Genomic DNA, 19,272 nt, shown 5'->3' with positions numbered 1-19,272 from the left:
GTTCATCGTTTAACTTATGTTTAACTTGTCTGTTACAGATATCTATTCCTCGGAGAAAGAAGATTGATAGTTGATGGATTGCATTATAGACATTTTTGATGCATTTCATGCGTCGGTGGGCGAACTACTGTATAACACTAGTGCTAGAAGAGCACTGGCTGAGAGGGAAGTATTTATTTTTGACCATTTTTACAATGCACTGCGTTCTGTGCTTGGCGTCGGCAATCTTCAATATCTCTCGCTTCCTCCAAAGGAGAGTCCATAGTGGCCAATATCTGTCTCTCAAACCTGAAATGTTTCAGACTAAAGATTCATGAAGAAATACAAGTAGGATAGTATGTGTTTCAATCTTCACGTCCATGCATGTTTTCATTGACTTCTTCCATGATGATGAGCTTAAGAAGACTGCAACTATGCTAATCTGCAAGTCAGAGAAATGCCTCAATTTTTTGGATGAGTGTTGGGATGTTCATGATTCTGGTGGCATCTCATGCAAGGTAGATAAGAAGTTTGTTATGTGTAAATGCATGATATCTTCTCAGAACTTCATAGCTTCCTTCCACTATATAAGGTGGCATCGAGTGAATGATCATCTATCTAGTAGCTGTTGATCAGGAGTTGCATGATGACATGACTAATCCTTTGAGGGTGCTTGACGTTTGGTGTATTTTGAAACCAAATTCTGTAATGAAGCATTACAACACGATTGTTATTTACATGCGAATGAAATACAAATTTTGTTGGAAAAAAAATCCTTGAGCACAAATGTTTTTCGGAGTCTGACTCAACTTGTCTTTACATTTGTATACAAATTTGTCCAATTCAATACAAGTAATTCGTAACTCTCATTTACAATAGTGGGGGAGATCCCTCAAAGGGTGATTATCATGACTACATTGTAAAGGCTCGCTCTAGGAAGGAATAGATTGAGAGTGAGCACGAATAAAAGATGAGTGAGCAGGTGAATGAGCAGCCTCAATAGCATGAAGACCTGAGGATGTCGGGTCATGCTCAGGAGATGGTTCCGGCATTGAATGATGGGGTAGGGATTGAGGAGAGGATTGTGTGTGAACTCCTCGCCCTTTGGAAAATTGGGTATAACAAAAAGGCTAGAGATGGAATGATCAGAGAGATGAGAAGGAGAGGCAACTTTAGGAGATTGCTCTAATGCTCGAGGCACCACATCATACCTTTAAGGTGGAGGCCGTGGTTGTGGCTTTGGTTGTGGTGGGACAAATGCTTCGGAAGCTAACAAAGTTCTTACCTTAAGTACATGAATGTAGAAATGGCAAAAGAAAAAGAGTGCACTTACATTTTTATGCTCCTTAGCATAAATGCGTTCTAATAGAAGCTCTGCATTTGCAAGAACTCTCTATCCACAAGAATGCCTATCGTCTTGTTTAGGCACCTTGCAACTAAAAATCAGCATGTCTTTCTTGATATTGTCATGGGTCAATGCTTCCCAAGTAGTCACAAGTTTCTAAAAAAACTTGCAAGACATAGCAAATGGTGATGACATGTTGCATATAATTTGCAACATCAATCAACAGAAAACTACCTTTGTACATTCTCATGAAACCCGTGCACAAAGTTTGCAAGGTAGCAATGTTGCGTTCAATGCTCAATCCAATAAGGCTCCAATGTGAACTATTTGCAAATAATTAACAATCATGTTGCTATTCATAGTAGATTAAATATTGAAACAATGATAAAATAGACAAAGACTTAGTCTTCTTTGTAAGCTATAATAAAAACCTTGACTGAGTCCATGTTGATCGATTGAAACTAATCAACGACATCAATTAGGAGAGTGGCTTGTGAGGTCAGCACCACTAAAAGCTATGCGTCTAACACAACTACCTCAAATTAGTGATTCCACGACAGATTAGAGACAAGCATACTACAAATTTGTAAAAAATTAATGAGTACCCCAAACATGTTATAACTACAAGAGAAGTTCTGCTAAACAAAGTCCACGTACCAGAGACCAAAATTTATAATTTGGTCTGTCAATTCCCTCATACCATCTTGTAATATGGTTATCTCCTAAGGGCCAAAGGAAAAATACATCATCCATCCCCTCATACGAGAACTGCAACATTGAATCTAGGACCTAGTAAAAGCAGGGCTTCATCAATAGCCACTAACATTGCCAAGTCGTTTGACTCGGCCAAGATCGCTTTATCTTTCTCCATCTTTTCTTGGATCTGTTCCACATTGAGACGTGTGCTATATGTGTGCTGGGTGGTGCTAAAATCTGTCACCTTCACTTCGCTAATTGGCGGGATTTCCAAAATGGTCTCCATTCTCTTATAAAAAAGAGGGACTAGCACTAGAGTCCCATCATACATGAAGCGTAACAATCTAAGGGTGTCTAGATCCCAAGGCATGACAGTCACTCTATGGGCATGCATTGTAAGGACGCAGATATCTTGGAATAGCTCAATAAAAAAGTCTTCAATTGCCTCGTGAAGGCAACCCATGATGCTTCTGGCACACCGAAAATGTAGGTTTCCTCTCTCACAGATCTCGTGCACAACCCTTTGAAAAGGTAGCTTAGGGATAGCTAGAGATATATGCCTTTGCAGCTTTTGAAGCTCAAGCAGTACACTTTGGTTCTGCTCGTACCTTCAAGTCCGCATTATTGTCCCATAAATTGGGCAAGGTTTTTCCTACAACACGTGGAGATGAAGGATGGCTGCCTTGCGGGTATACTTTCCTAGCTGTCTTCTTCTTGCGAGCCATGAAAAGGTGGATTTCTTGTGGAAAACAAAAGGTTGCAGAAAAGGGATAAGAACGAGCAATCACGCAACAGAATTGGGTACATTGACTCTGAGAGGTGAGAAGAGAGGTCAAGCAACAATGGGCTTTACAGTAAATAGGAACGTTATATATTGGGGTAGATATCATCATCATTACTACTCGTGATATGAAGATGTGACTACTACCTATGTTCCTTGATATTGCATTGTGACCCAATGTGGAGCTTTATGTTGCATCACAACGCGATATGGGGTGTCAATATGATGGACGTCCCCCCCATATCACATTATTGGGCGACACTCTAATGTAGCGTGACAACGTGATATGGGAGGTGACTATTACAATGGATGTCCTCCCATATCACATTGTGGAGCGTCACAAAGTGTTGTGCCACAACGCGTTATGGAGGCAAGTCAATCACTGTCGCACCCCCGTATCACGTTGTGGCATGACACTACTAAAGTATTGCACCACAACGCGATATGGAGGGGCGACTAGTAGCCTCGTGCACTATTCACATTCTAGCATGACATTTACCTCTTTCACAGGCACACCACAATTTTGCATTTTGGCATGACACAACTAAGTGAAAAGATTGTGTGCGTACCCGTAGTGGCGCAAAAAAAAAAGTTATCACACCACAACGTGAGGTAGTGAGTAGTTGTGGAATGTAAACTTCCTCCTCGCATTGTGGTGCCACACTCATTGACAATATGTTTGGTATTATTTTACCAAGCATAAAAAAATGAAACAGAGAGGCACAGGTAAAAGAACAAGCTAGTAGGCATGCCCAATTTTGAGAAGCAGGTGAATTAACAAGAATCTAAGAAGATTCTCAAAAGGGTGAGGAGGAAAAAAAGGGGTGGAAGGCACATGGAACAGGCACCAAGAGAGGGGACATGCCATGTGTCGATGTCTGCAGATATTGGTGGAAGGAAACAAATTATTTCATTGGGACGAGGCACAGAGAGGGAAATTTGGGATGCGCTCTTGTCGCATGTGTTTTGCAGGGTCGGACTCCCAGGCCAGGGCAGTGCACGCAAGGTAGGAGTGGAGAACTGTGCGATCGCGGGGTGGGTGGACGTAGCTGAAGCAGGGCATGGCCTTCAGTATTAGTTGCATGCTTGGCATCAAGGTGAAGCTTCCCAGTCAAGATGGAAAAAGACAGATCATGCACTGCAAGAGGGCAAGGGACGTCTCTCTCTCTCTCTCTCTCTCTCTCTCTCTCTCTCTCTCTCTCTCTCTCTCTCTCTCAACGTGCGCATGGAGAACACATGCATGCTTGTGTCTTGCTACTTTGAGCTCAGAGCTAGAGATGGTGTGCACTGTAGAGACAAGGGGGGATGATGATGAGGGGCCAGTTTGCCTTCTCCATTGCCAGAAGCTGTGGCACAGTCCGCCAGGTAGACCATCGCTGCGTTAATAAGGGCAATGGGAAACTGTTCTGGGCGGATCTCATTGATGTGGACGCTGATTTGGACTGCGTTTTGAATTTCTTAGCAGAATTTGTGTAGATTCGCGTTAATAAGGGATTAGACCGAGTAGATAAAGCTAGTATGACGATTACATAATTCCAAAGAAAGATCTACAATGAATCTTCCATTAGACAAGTCCAAGAGGTGACCGATACACTATCTTGTTTATCCCTTCCTACTATTTTCCCTCTTGCTTTATCATTGACGGTTTCTCATTTGCATTGCTTTCTCTTGAAGCCTTTGCTTTTTTGTTTGGTTTGTTTTTTTCCTTCAGCTCCTTTTGAAGTGCTTTTGCTTTGACCAGCATTTTCTCAACCTTCTTCATGTTCGTCATCATGTTCTGAGAGAGCTTTGCTTTGCCGCTCTTCTTGTCCTCCATACCCATGATGCATAGATGTGGGCAAGTTTAGGATTGTGCACTCAAGGTGCTCTATATAACCATGATACTCACCCAATCCGAACACGTGTCATGGTGTGGTTGAGCTTACCTCGGGTTGTGTGCCATTTTCAATGCACCAATATTATTGCAATCATTAGGGCGGCTAAAATTACATCATGGAATTCCTATAAATAAGAGATTCTTCTTTCCCCTCTTTGTACTCTCGAATCTTAGCTAGAGCCTTCTTACTCCCGCCCTTGCCTTTGAAGTTTTTTTTTCCTCCTTCCAAAAACGGATCCCTTCTAGATCTAGATAGAGGAGGAGTTGCCTTGCTTGAAAGAGGCTTTCTCTATCGAATTGGCCTTCAGTAGCGAGAGCAGGAAATGAAGGCAATATTTAACTCTAGCTTCTCTTTGCAAGAATGTTTGGCTTTTGCAAAACATTTCCTTGCAAAGTTTTATCAGACATACGAGCAACGAACTGTTAGCGGCACATTTGAGTTCGAGGATTCCTGATATGTCTGATAAAAAATGTTCTAAGAAAAATGTTTTCTACAAGAGTAGCGTCAAGCTCCCAATGCATTTACATAGGAATGACATCATGATGTCCTGTACATAATCGAAAGTTTCGTGTGGAGGAATATTATGCTCGGTTCATAGTGTTTTTGAATGTCACTCTAGATGATCACCAGGACACAATGGAGGAGGCAGAGAGTAGTCACTCTCGAGTCATTGGTGAAAAGTTGGTGCAATGGATTTACATGTATCAGAAGGTATTCAACTGCCAGAGGGAGATTTGCCAACAGAATGCTCCCTATCGTCCCCATTGGTGATCCGCATTGCGTAATGCTTAATGAAACAATGGAACTGCTTGACTTGAGGGAGGACTATTGCCTTGCTATAGTTTCTCGGAATCTATTGGAGGATGGCAGTATAATCGGCCCTATCAATTACAAGTCCTATGTAATGGATGCTCATGTAGCATCATCTGAGGTTGTTGAACTAGCACTATGTAATCCTTAATGACATCATGGAACTGTTTGACTTGAGAAAGGACTATTGCCTTGCTATAGTTGTCTAGAATCTACTTGAGGATGACAATATAACCGACCTTGCAAATCATCACTATGTAATGCTTAATGAGATCATGGAATTATTTGACTTGAGGGAGGACTATTGCCTTGCTATAGTTGCTTAGAATCTACTAGAGGATGGCAATATAATTGACTCTGTCGATGACAGTAAAGCCGCATGTGCCGTGATGCTCCCAGTGAAGTCAGAGTTCAAGGCGATACAAGAAAGGCTTGGAATCACAAGGTTGTGGAGAACTACTCCATCAACAATGTCTGCATCGTTGTCATTCTCTGCAATCAAGAGCACACGGGACTTATGGAACGTTGCATTAGTAAAAGAAGATGGAAATCAAAACGTATGATTCTACGTAAGTGATTTTCATAGATGAAGAGTTTCATGTGTATGTATCAACACTTGGATTTTATTTGTCATAGATTTTGGTCTATGATGATTTCATTCCTTGTCCCCGTGGATGAGGCAAGGGAGATTCTGGAAAGAACCCCCCCCTTGGACAGTATTTGGAGAATTTGAGCGCCCCAAATTTCCTTTGCTTTCATTTTAGCTTTTTCGAGGACAAGGCTGAATTTTCTCTTTTTGTATTGAAGACACTCTTAAGATATCTAGGAGGAAGCGCTATTAGATGGAACGTAGGCAAGGTCATGCTGCTAGAGAAGCAAACAACGATTTCATTGTTTTGTGTTGGGCTTGGCATCTATGGCGTGCACATTTCTCGCTACTTTTTGACACATGATGAGTATGGTCTAGCTTGTGGAATCACAGACCCATGCAAAAAGACCAAGACACAAGGAGGAGGGCCCTTCGGATAAGGGCAAGAGACGAGAGTATTTTGTAAAAAAATTTGATGACTAGAAACAAACCAAATGTATTTTTTAATGTATCAAAGCAAGAACAATTTTGCACCAAAATCTTGCAAAGTATTTTATTTTGTTGCAACCATCATTTACAAATTGGAAAGTTGAAATTACATAAAGTCGTCTAGCTACATTAAGGTTTTTGTATGGAGTTATGGCACAAATTGCAACGGTGTTGTCCAAAAAATTCCCTTGCATTGTTTCTGTAGCCATCTGCATGCCATCTTTCCGTAGAGCATAACTCCCATATCTCACTCCTTTATCTTTGTTTAATCTAATCTCAATGCATGGCCTCCTCTAAGCTATTGGATTTTTCTACACTATCTCCACACCGAGTGTGGTTGAAATATCCAGTACACGCTTGGTAGTGGGTTTTTTCCATGCCCTGTGTAGACCAAATACCCACGCTGCCATATTCCCTTGCAAACCAAGGCATGTGATTACATATAATGTGATGCACATATAGCAAGCACAAACATTATAAGGGTACATATTTGCAATTCAAAAGATCAACATATCATCAAACCAATTACATTACCATGTAGTGAGTGATATGCTGATTTGTCCATGCACTTATGAATGTCTTGTGGAATGTATCCACAACTTCTTGGAATTATGCATAGTCGACTTCAATCCATAAATGTAGAGAAACATTAGTTTTCTATTATCCTACTAAGTGCATCCAATGTGCATATGCGCACTCTGGAAAGTGGAATATCCCAAATGGGTCAAAAGTTGGGGTCGCGAATATGCATGTCCGACTCTCCTATCCAATATGGTTTGTCCAAGATATGAACCCCTCCCATGAATTATCAGCAAGGGATTTTTCTTATTTCTCCTTTGGAAACATTGTACACGCATTTAAAGGTCTTTAGGTCTCCTGCCATATATGTCGCTCCACTGTGTAGGAGCCCATGCCCTCCTCCACATACAACTTCTTTCCATTTCTTTGTTCGCTTATAATTTTTGAGATGCTAGTTTGATGGAAAACCTAATTCAATATATCAAAAGTTCTTAGTTGGCACCTAGTAACATAATTTTAAGCTTTTACAAATGCACATTTTGAAGCATAAAAGTAAATTATAATGTTAATTGAGCTTCAATATAATGGAAGCTCACCTTGAAGGTTGCGACAATGAAAATTCCTTGTATGTCTTTTAATTGAAAAAGAATTCTAACTATGTAGCTGAGCTACCTTCTACTGAGTTGTGGCATAGTCGGCTTGGTCATATGAGTCAGAAGGAAATGAAACAACTATAGCGTTTTGGCTATATCCCTATATTAAACTATTGTGATTTTAGTTTGTGTGAGCATTACATATACGGGAAACAGACTATGTTTACCTCATCACCATTGGTGGATAGGAAGTTAGGAAATCCTCTAGATTTGGTTCGTAGCGATCTATGCGGGCCTATGCTACATAAGTCTCTAGGGGGCATGATATTTCTTGACTTTCATAGATGAATCTACTCAAAAGGTGTGGGTCTATGTCTTTAAGAGGAAATATGAAGTCTTTAGTGTCTTCCAAAAATACCTTGCAATGGTCAGGCAAGAAGTTGAAGGCTTTGTGCACTGACAACGAGGGAGAGTACGTCTCCACTCAGTTTAAGAAATTATGTAGCAAATGAGGCATTAGGAGGAAGTTTACTATGCCGTACACACCTACTCACAATGGAGTCACCTACTCACAATGAAGGCTTTGTGCACTGACAACGAGGGAGAGTACATCTCCACTCAGTTTAAGCAATTATGTAGCAAATGAGGCATTAGGAGGAAGTTTACTATGCCGTACACACCTACTCACAATGAAGTCACCTACTCACAATGGATGAATAGGAGTATTCAAGAGAGGGTCACTTCCATGCTATTTATGACAAATTTACTTCAAGATTTCTAGGGAGAGACTATTATGACAACAATACATATAATCAATAGGTCACCTAGTACACCATCGAACTACAAGATTTTGCAAGAGAAGTGGATATGCAAGAAGCCTAATTATGAGAGATTACATGTGTTTAGATGTGAGGCATTCTCACATGTACCTACTAATAAGCTTAGAAAGAAGCTGAACCCCAAGTCACACAAATGCATCTTCGTCCGCTATCATGCAGATGGAGAGATTGATGATTGTCTCTGGCACCCAAAATCTTAGAGCGTTATTCGTAGCTCACAAGTGATCTTTAATTAATCAAAGATCAAGTCCATTTACGCAAACAACTCATTCTCCTAGTGAGGTACCTATTGCTAGTAGTTCGCTAGAGAGAGCTCCTGATGCTCCTGAGAGAGCAAACTCCAACACTCAGACGTTGAGGAAATATACACATGTATCTCATGCCCTTGAGTAGTTTCAACCAGGATTAGACTATCTATTGGTCACTAGCTACGAAGAGCCTATCTGCTACTTATAGGCTATTGAGATGGAAGATAACATGAAGTGGGAGCAAGCAATGCAATCACAATATAACTTGATTGTGACAAATAAAACTTGGAAAATGACAGAGTTTCCAGAAGGCAAACAAGCCTTGCCTTGCACATGGGTGTATTAAAAAAGTACATGGTAGGAGATCCCAAGCCTAAATATAAGGCTAGATTGTTTGTTAAGGATTGGAAAATGACACAGTTTTGAGATGGCAAACAAGCCTTTCCTTGCACATGGGTGTAATAAAAAAGTACATGGTAGGAGATCCCAAGCCTACATATAAGGCTAGATTGGTTGTTAAGGATTTTAAGCAAAAGAAAGGCATAGATTTTGATGAAATCTTTTCTCCAATGGTCAAGGTGACTTTGTTGCCTCTTGTGCTTTAACCATGAGCCACTGAGGATATGGAACTTTTCTAAATGGGTGTTAGGACATCATTTTATTAATGGAGATCTTGATGAAAATGTCTACATGAAATAACCAGAGGGTTTAGAGGACCTAAGGCATTATACATACAACAAGACTCAAGACATTGGTACATGAAGTTTGACAAGTACATGCAGTCCCAAGGGTATGAAAGGAGTCAAGAATATCACTACTTGTATACCGGGAAGTTGAATGATGGTTCACTTATCATCTTGATACTTTATGTCGATGATATGCTCATTGTCAAGAAGTATAAAGATAAGATTTCCATCTTGAAGAAGTCACTTAGCATGCAATTTTCTATGAAGGATCTAGAAGATGCAAGTCAATTTCTTGCTATGTGTATCAAGAGGGATAGGAAACATGGAATACTAGACTTGTCAGAATGATGCTCCTAAGTTCGATGCGAAGAGAGCGAAAATGGCCAAGGTGCCATATTCTTTACCAAGTGGCTGTCTTATGTATGGAATGGTCGCCACAAGATTAGACATTGCATTTGTAGTGGGAGTGGCTAGCAAATTTATGGCATAAAGCAATGGGAAGCATTGAAGCACATCTTGAGATATCTAATAGGTGCGATAGACAAGTACTTATGCTTTGGGAATAGTGATGCACTATTGTGTGTTACATGGATGCAGATTATGTGGGTTGTGTAGATGGTCAAAGATCCATGTCTGACTATGTTTTACTATTTGCTAGAGTCATAATGTCCTGGAGATCATGTCTCTAGAACTATGCATCATCTTCCACCACAAAAGTAGAGTATATGTCATTTTTTGATGCTAGCAAGGGAGCTGTGTGGTTAGCTTGCCTAGTGGGAGATCTTGGCTTTACTCAGACTCTAGTATTGCATTGTGATAGTCAGAGTGCGATTGTGCTGGTAGCAAAGAATCCCGTGTTTCACTCCAAGTCAAAACAGATAGAGGTCTATTTATCATGTGCTACATGATATATTATATAGCAAGCCCATTGAGCTAGTCAAAGTTCATATGGATGACAACCCTGTAGATGCTCTCATGAAGAACCTACCCTCAGGGCGGTTTGTACATCGCATGGAGATGATGGGTGTAGGGTGAATCCACATGATTGCTTCACGAGCGTACAAATGTACATACTTACACCCATAGCCAGTTGGGGCCACATTGGCCTTCAAGTGGTAGATTTTTAGGGTTCATGCCAACTGGCTGGACACCCATCTGATTGTACTAAGCTTATCTCTATTCATTGGTAATATAGATCAATAATAATGTATTTTTAATGTGACAATGCAAGGTCCGAAGAAATAAGGATCCAAGAATGTTCATGATAGATACAACACCTCATGGTGTACAACACAAATATGAATCACAATATCTCTATGAAACAAGCTAAAAACAATCGTCAATTTATATATTTACATTAAAAAATCTTGATTCCATCTCCTACACCTAACAAATTTCAACCCAAATAAGATATAAGCTAAAGCCTTGGCCGCATGTGGGGTAAATGAAGCTACCCACCCACCATACTTTAAATACAAACAAAGAGCACTTATTGAGTTACTTTTGCTTAGCTAACTATCCTTCTTAAAACCTGTGCATTGAAGGGGTTCAAATACTTGGTAATGGCTACAATTGTAAGGAATGACTAGAGCAAATTTGAGCTTGAAGCTCTTTATTGATTATTAATGCTCTGACTTTGTTATTACATCCATAAATTAAAACAAGTGATGGAATCACAAGGCCTGCCAAAGATGAGATGCATGAGAGAAAGACCATCATGTTGGCATCAAGGTAAAAACTAAACTTTTTGGGGGTTCTAAAATGACAAGTAAAATGAAGCTGGATGCTCAAAACTAGTGTAGCTAATTGATGGCTTGATTATCGAATTAGATCCATCCCTCAATATGGAAGGGTGATACAAAGAAACTCCCATTTTCATTAGGAGGACATATAACTAGTTATTCAAATTTCTTACTATTCTTTTAAAGGGCATCAAATTCCTAGGTCTTTGCTCCAACATGCAATGAAAGGGTGTTGCACTTTTCAAAATTTAGGGAAATAATATCAATCATGACCATAACAATCAAGTATATATTTATAATAATGTTGACATACAAGCTCAATATGCCTCTTCTGCAACAATTTTGCTAACCTTCAATGTAGCAACATAATCTCCATATCGACTTGTTAAAAAACATTTATCAAAAAGTCTAATGCTATTCCCATTAGCCTCGTCAAGTCTATATTGTGAGTATCACAAATTTCATTTAGCTTGAGTATCGGCAAGTCTCTTTAGCACAACCCTAGGTCTAGCTATCCATTGTTGGTCATAACATAGTGCTTGTGATGTCATGACAAATTGAAACTTAGGGTATCAAATTTTCAAGGAAATCTAACCAAACCTTCCCACCAATGTTGTAAAGAACAGGGTCATGGCAGCCAATTTTCCACTCATCCAACACCTATATAGACCTTTAGCTATCCTACGCCCCCTTGCAATGCCATGTGGCCTCATAGAGCCTTGCCCAGGCCATGCAAGGGACCCTTCTCCTCATACTACTTCCCCCTTGGAGAAGAGTTTTCATCCTTTAAAAAAATTAAAAAAATCACTTCTTAATTTTACTACTGTTCCATGTGGAACCTTTAGATCCGTCAAGTTCCACTTTCCCAAAAACTTTGTAAACATTGTAAAAGTATAGTCTTTGTACTAGCCATGTAGATTGAGGAGATGTAAAAACAAAATTGAAAAGCTCATAGAATAAATTTACACTTCATAAGTCGAATGTTTTGATGCACCCATTGAAAAGAACAATAGGTAAAGATTACCAAAATGTGCACAACTACCATACAACAAGTCATAAGGTTCTCATAGTTTCTTATCTTGTCACTTTTGCATGCAAAATCAAAATCATATCTAGATATGAAACCTTGGCCATGCAATTGTCTAAAAACAGAGTTAGATAATGATCCTCATAGAGCAAGAGTGCTCAACACTATATGACCAATCATGAAACACATGAAAATATGGCACCAGTATCATAGTCCATGAGAACTTATATTCTCCACATATGTAATATGTTTCATATATTGATGTCGATACCTTGAGCATTAGGGTTGATCTCTTCACAAAAAGGAGTGCATGTATGTGTGGTTAAACTAAACTCCATGAACTCTTAGGCAATATTATCCACCCTTGTGATGGATAGCAAATGCCATAGGAAAGATCTTTACCTTTGTAGTCATGGAATCTCTGTACTTTAATCTTGCTTTAAGATTTTGGAAAACATAAAAATTACTACGCATTTGCTTGGTTTTTACCTTTATAGCGATGCTTGTTTTTGTCATCAAATTTTTTTCCCTTCATGTAAAAACTTGGAGTCAAAATCCCAAAACCCTCGTCAACAAGCATTGTCATCATAAAAACTTGAAATCTTTTGTCATGAGCTTGGATCGTTGTGATGTCCCAAGACCCTCGTCCTCAATATAAATCACTATGTATGTTTAAATATATATTTTGGTCTGTCATTGTAGCAAAATACTTCACTATAAAATGAAAAGGAATATGAAAAATAAATGTCACTTGAATTGGTTAGCTATGGTTTGTAACCATGCTTTTGATAAAAAAAATATTATCTATTGCTTGCATATAGAAATGATCAGACTCAATCATAATTGCATCATTGTTCGTACATAAAAGAAACATAAATTCCTAGAAGAAGATATCCATATCCAAAACATAATAAAAAATGACTATAAGAACAAATAAATGCCAAGAAAAAATCTTGAGTGCACTTTTATGAAAAATTACATGAGTGCCCTCATGGAGAAATTCATAATTGAAAACATGTGTACTTATTGAGGGGTGGTGTGTGCCTGTGCGTGGGTGCGAGAGGGGAAGAACAAGGGAACATTGGAAAAAACATCACACAAGAAGCAGAGGTGACTGTGTGTGTGTCCTTTATTGTATATATGGGAAGGGTAAATTGCTAGTGTGAGTTAGTGTGTAGGGTTAGTCGCAAGTGGTGGCGAACTAGCCCATGTACCAACAATCTCCCACTGGAAGGCGAATGTGTCTGTAAGTGGCTATGACAAAAGTTAGTATGTAAAACCATGAAGCACAACATCTTCACCCTTGTACAATTGTGTTCACCCTCCACCTATTAATTTGATGCAATGCGCAAATTGCTATGTAGCCAGGCTCTTTGTAAGAGCATTCACTGGGTTGTCATCAATGTGGACCTTGATAAACTCCAAGATTTTATTCGTCAACACATCACAAATGAGATGATACTTCACCTCAATGTGTTTCAACTTGGAGTGAAAAATAGGATTTCTTGCCAAAGCAATGGCACTCTGACTATCACAATGTAAAACTAGAACTTGCTAAAGCTCTAAATCTTCCACTAAATGTTCTAAACATCTGATGCTGCAATGCACTTGGTCTACGTACAATCTTAGAGAGATGAGTCCAAGAAATGGATCATCCTATGAATATAAATAGATCTCATATTGTCTTTGCAACTCGCATAAACCGCATCTTTGTAACCGCCAATAGATGCACCACTATTATTGAAGCGTAAGCACTTACTCATTGTACCCTTGAAGTACTTGAGGATATGTTTCACTACTATCCAATGTTGCTTGCCAAGATTAGCTATATATTGACTAACTACTCCCACTACAAATGCAATGTTTGGCCTCGTCACTACCATAGCATACATAAGACTATCTACAACTAAAGAATATGGCATGGTTGCATTTTTGCTCTCTCAACATCTCATTTGAGAGAATCTTCCTTGCTTAGCTTCAAATATGATAGTAGTGGGGTACTCACTACCTTTCCCTTTGCATATTGAAATGTTGCAAGACCTTGTGGATATAAGATTCCAAAGACAAATCAAGAATACCCTTTTGCCTGTCTCTCTTGATACACGTTTTCAAAAAAATGATTTACTTCGCCCAAATCCTTCATAGCAAAGTTTTTGCCCCACATTTGCTATAATTTGACAATCTCCTCATGAATTTTCCTGCAATGAGCTTGTCATCTACATACAAGATGAGAATGATCAATGAATTGTCATTGAGTTTTTGTGTATGCAAGCATTGATCCTCTTGAATCCTTCAACACCTCTGGGAATACATAAAAGCATCAAAATTTAATGCTACTACCCTGAGACCTGCTTTAGCCATGAAATACTTTCTTGAGTTTGTATACAAGCTTTGTATGCTATGAAGTTTGAACCTTGAGGTTGCTTCATGTAAACATCCTCTTCAAGATCCTTGTGAAAAAAAGGCTATCTTCAGACAAGATCCATGTCCTCAATGGCTTGTAGTCCAAGCACTATACACGGTGTAGTCATCTTGACCATGTGCAAGAAGATTTCATCAAAATCAACTCCCTTTTGCTGCTTGAATCCCTCAGCAACCAATGTGTCATTGTCCTTAGGCTTAGGTTCATTAGATATAAATTTCTTTTTGTAAACCCATTTGCAAGGTAAGTTCTACTTACCTGTTGCCAATTCAGCCAAGTCCCATGTCTCATTATTGACAATTGAGTTGTACTCTTATTGCATGACCTATGCCCACTTGACCTTATCATCATTCATCATGATGATGTAGGCGGCATACTAATCGGAAGTTAACTTAGGTATCATGCACTCTTAAAATAATTATTGTTTTTGTTGCCTATCAATAAACCCCTTATGAACTATGAGGTTGGTAGTGTACATGTGACGATGAGACTTTATAAACCATTCCTCAACCCTATGGCAGTAGTCAAGTAGGTACCCATGCACGCTCTATTGTACATAATCACAATTTTTTTTGGAATATACGGTGCATTTTTTTTTAATTAAGGGGAAACATCTCAAAGAAAATGGTGTGTGCTGTTGCAAATCTTGATACGTTGTTCTTCATATAACTTAAACAATACTTTTGCTCTTAAATAATCAAATTTATACATAGTTAAGAATGTTTCTAGGATTCATGAAGGTTATGTTATCTACTACTTAATTGAAATTGAGTACTTAGAAGAGGAACATTGGAACACATTATATAAGATGGCCTTGGCTATAAGGTTATTCCATACTTATCTGATACGATTGCAAAGTATTGTTTTATGTGGTAATAGTGGCTATATGTGGTCAACACTTACTTGACATTGGTTTTTTTCTTAAACAACGAGCTTTATTACGTAGCACTGAGTAATTATGAAAAGTAGATTAAATGTGATATATCTAGATAATAGCAAATTGTTGCTGCTAAGGGATGATATATTGACATTTATGAGTTTCATTGTGTGAGTTGAAGGGGATGAATAGAAATCTTGAGCTTTATGGACCTTCAGAGGATTACATGAATCCTCCTATGAGGGTCTCTCCATGAGATGGCATAAATTTTTGGAGATCCACCCATTCCAAACAGAAGGGTTGGTGCTCTTTAGTGCCTAACTTGGTCAAGTACATCTATATACCTTACCTTATTGAATCTAATCTCACAGCATAGCAGGCATTTAATAATCCTAGCTATTAGCTTTCTTCCCGTAGCTACTTAGATGGTATATTAAGTTAGGTAACTTGCTGTATGGCTATTTCTAAACTAAATTTCTTGCAATTGGTTGAAGTGATATCTTTAAATCTTGCCAAATTTTCTCTATGTAGTTCTCATCTAATTGATATTATTCTGTAGGCCGCCTTAACTAATTCACTTTTTAAAACCTTGTCAACCAACACTTACAAGAAAAGAAAATACACACAAGCTAGGTAAGTGTCTCTTTCTTACTTAGTACTTGTGGTAGTTCCTTTTGAAAAATATTTAATACCTTTTTGTTGTAGCTGACCTAATGGCTACACCCCTTCTACAATGAGTAAGATTCAAACTTACTTAACCCTTTGCTCAAAATAAAATTATAGTAACAGATTCATGTTGATAATCGCAAGTCAATTGTAAGACCTTATTGAACTGTGGACATACAAGATAAAACATGTTCATTTTGGTTAGTCTTATATAAAATTATTTGATGCTTGCATGGGTTTTCTTTCCTTGATACAAGGTGAATCTTGTCTTTAAGCTCCTCTTTGACCTATTTATAAGCATCTCTTTGGCTTGAGACAATATTCACAAGGAAACCAATAAATAATCATTATTTTTTACGTTTTGGTGTGGGATAGGTCCACTTGGGGACTATTATCCACCAAGTGGGCCTCTCCTTTGAGTTGGGGGAGGACCACACATACACACACACATTCTCAACTACTAGATGTTATATTATTTGTTGCTTGGCTCCAGTTGGATCCAATCTATTTACACGCATGGGAGTATTTCCCACTCACTGTTTGGTTTGATTGATTTTATGATTTGTTATACTATCGTAAAATTAAAATGTGTGGAAACTCAAGGCCAAAGAATCCTTTATCCTAGAACTTGTTCATTGAATAGCACGCCTCATAACTTTTTCCATCTGGCTATTTTCATTATTTGGACCTTGCTGGATAACATATTCATTAAATGCCTCATAACCGTCCCTAGCTAGCTATTTCCATATGTGAGCCGTATTGTCCTTGGATTCATGCTCCTTCCCCACTTCATGCACCTTAGGGGCTTATTGCCTTCAACATACATGCTTGAGAAGCCCTTTTGGGTATATAGAACATTCATAGACACTTATGTACTCTCATAGAATCCATTATATAGACGTAGTTGCATAATAGATTCACAAAATAGCATGCCTCATAACTATTCCCATCTGGCTATTTACATACGGGATCTCTATTGTCCCTTGATTCATGCTCCTTCCCCACTTCATTCACCTTGGGTGCTTATTTCCTTCAACATGCATGCTCAAGAAGCCCCTTTGGTATAGAACAATAGCATACCCTTGTCTAGTCTCATACTCCCCTCTCTTACATTCAGATACTATAGTCATAGCTCTTAAGTCCACATCCTTTCCAAGAGTTAGAGATTGGAGCATATAAAGACACCAATATAAAAATCTCATGATAAGCGCTTGACACAAAGTTGGACTCATGGCTGAATTTTTGCAAGTAGTGGGACATTCCACACTAGTGTTAAGATATTGTTATCAGCCAAGTTGTAGTATTTAAAAGCTTCCCTATATACCTCTCCACAACAAGCTGGCATCCTGCAAGTGGGGTTCATTTTTATGTATGTTTGTATGCATAATGTGTGCAATCCAAATACCTACCCACCACTCACAATTTTGGAGTGCATTATTAAATCGGCACTCTTTCCACCTAAATGGCATATTGTAATTGGACATGGCAATTTTCCTCCCCCATCTACACTTTGTGATTACTTGCATAATCATGCACTTCTTAACTCTTATTGAGTTGCATAAACATGTGCCTCTTATCCACACACAAGCCTGTTTGCTCCACCTTTACACACACACACACACACACACACACACACACACACACACACACACACACACAAACACACACACACACACACACACACCATTAGGAAGAGGATGGGGTCTAGGAGGGCCTCTATATTTGCCATGAGATTATGGAGGTGATTAGCATTTTGACGAATAGGTTCATGCCATGTGTGCAAGAATGGTGGGTGTGTAAGAGAGGTGTAAGAGTGGTCCAAGGATGCACTTTTTCCCCCAAAAAAGGGGGAACAAATTTATGATTTTTGACCTTCCATAACATCTACATACTATCTCCGATTTGAGCGGAGATTATAGATCCATAATCTCAACGTTGAGCTCTTTCCATAGATATGTTACACGATATGGTTTTGCCCGCTACATTTTGAATTTCATTTTGGGGGGGGAAAATTTGAATTCAAATAAACTAGCCATTTTGTCTATCTGAATTCAAAAACTGTTCTTTGATTGCTTTCTTAATACTAGAGGTTTGACTCCCTTAAACTACCAAATAAAGGGGCCCTTTTAGACGCCATTCTCTTCCTAACACACACACACACACACACACACACACACACACACACACAATCTAGCACTTAAGGGCTATGGCGAGTCAGAAGCTCTTGCGTAGTCAACTCAAACATGAAGGTGTTGGTGTGGTTAAAATTGTTCAATGTTATAAATGGATCAAGGAAAATCTATATGTGCTAAAAGATACATGCTAAAGTGGCAAGGCAGATATAAATGTGACGGGGATGCAAACAGTAACGTGTGTATATGCTTTATGTGGTTCCTTTCTTGGGCAAAGGTACTATGCCAGGGTGCCTATCAAAGGTGGCTGATCAAATTGTTCAAAGTGAAAAAATGAAACTCCCAAAGCTGGTCCTTAAAGTGTTCTTTGAGTTGGTTCATACAACTCATCAATCAGAGCTATGGAGTGCAAGTTATGCTTGTTTGAATGTGAAAGTGGTTTGCAAATCCCCGTCGGGTTGGAATTTTGCAGATGGTTGGTCAAAGGAGATGTGAGTGCACGCATCTAAAGTGGTTGACTTGTGGTGCATGTCGGTCTTCTTGGATCAACAATTGGGGACAAGTTATGGGCATTTAAAGTTTTGTAGGGGGCTAGGTATGAGCGAGTTTGGTCACCTCGATAAGTGTGCCATCATGAATTCTTTTGAGCTTGCCAAGGTTTGTAGAGATATTGTACAACATGTGGAGCCCATTGGAAGTGACGGTACATCAATCGGAGTCGTGGGCATCAAGTTGCACTTAGTCAAAGTCGATGGGTAACTGTGTCAAAGTGGTAGTTGATGTTTTTTTTCCATTTTGCAATGCATTCGAGTGCACAAAGGTCCAATTCAGAGGAGAGTATGGGAGTCAAAGTTTTGAATTGTGGCTTCTGAGGGGATTTTACAAAAGGGCCATCTAGCATGGGAACAAGAAATCAAAGCAGGTCAAAGGGAGAGGGAAAAGAGGATTCTGTTCA

The sequence above is a fragment of the Adiantum capillus-veneris genome, chromosome 5 (genome assembly GCF_014529385.1).
Source record: "Adiantum capillus-veneris isolate H3 chromosome 5, ASM1452938v2, whole genome shotgun sequence".
NCBI lineage: Eukaryota > Viridiplantae > Streptophyta > Polypodiopsida > Polypodiales > Pteridaceae > Adiantum > Adiantum capillus-veneris.
This window is presented reverse-complemented; position numbering follows the sequence as displayed.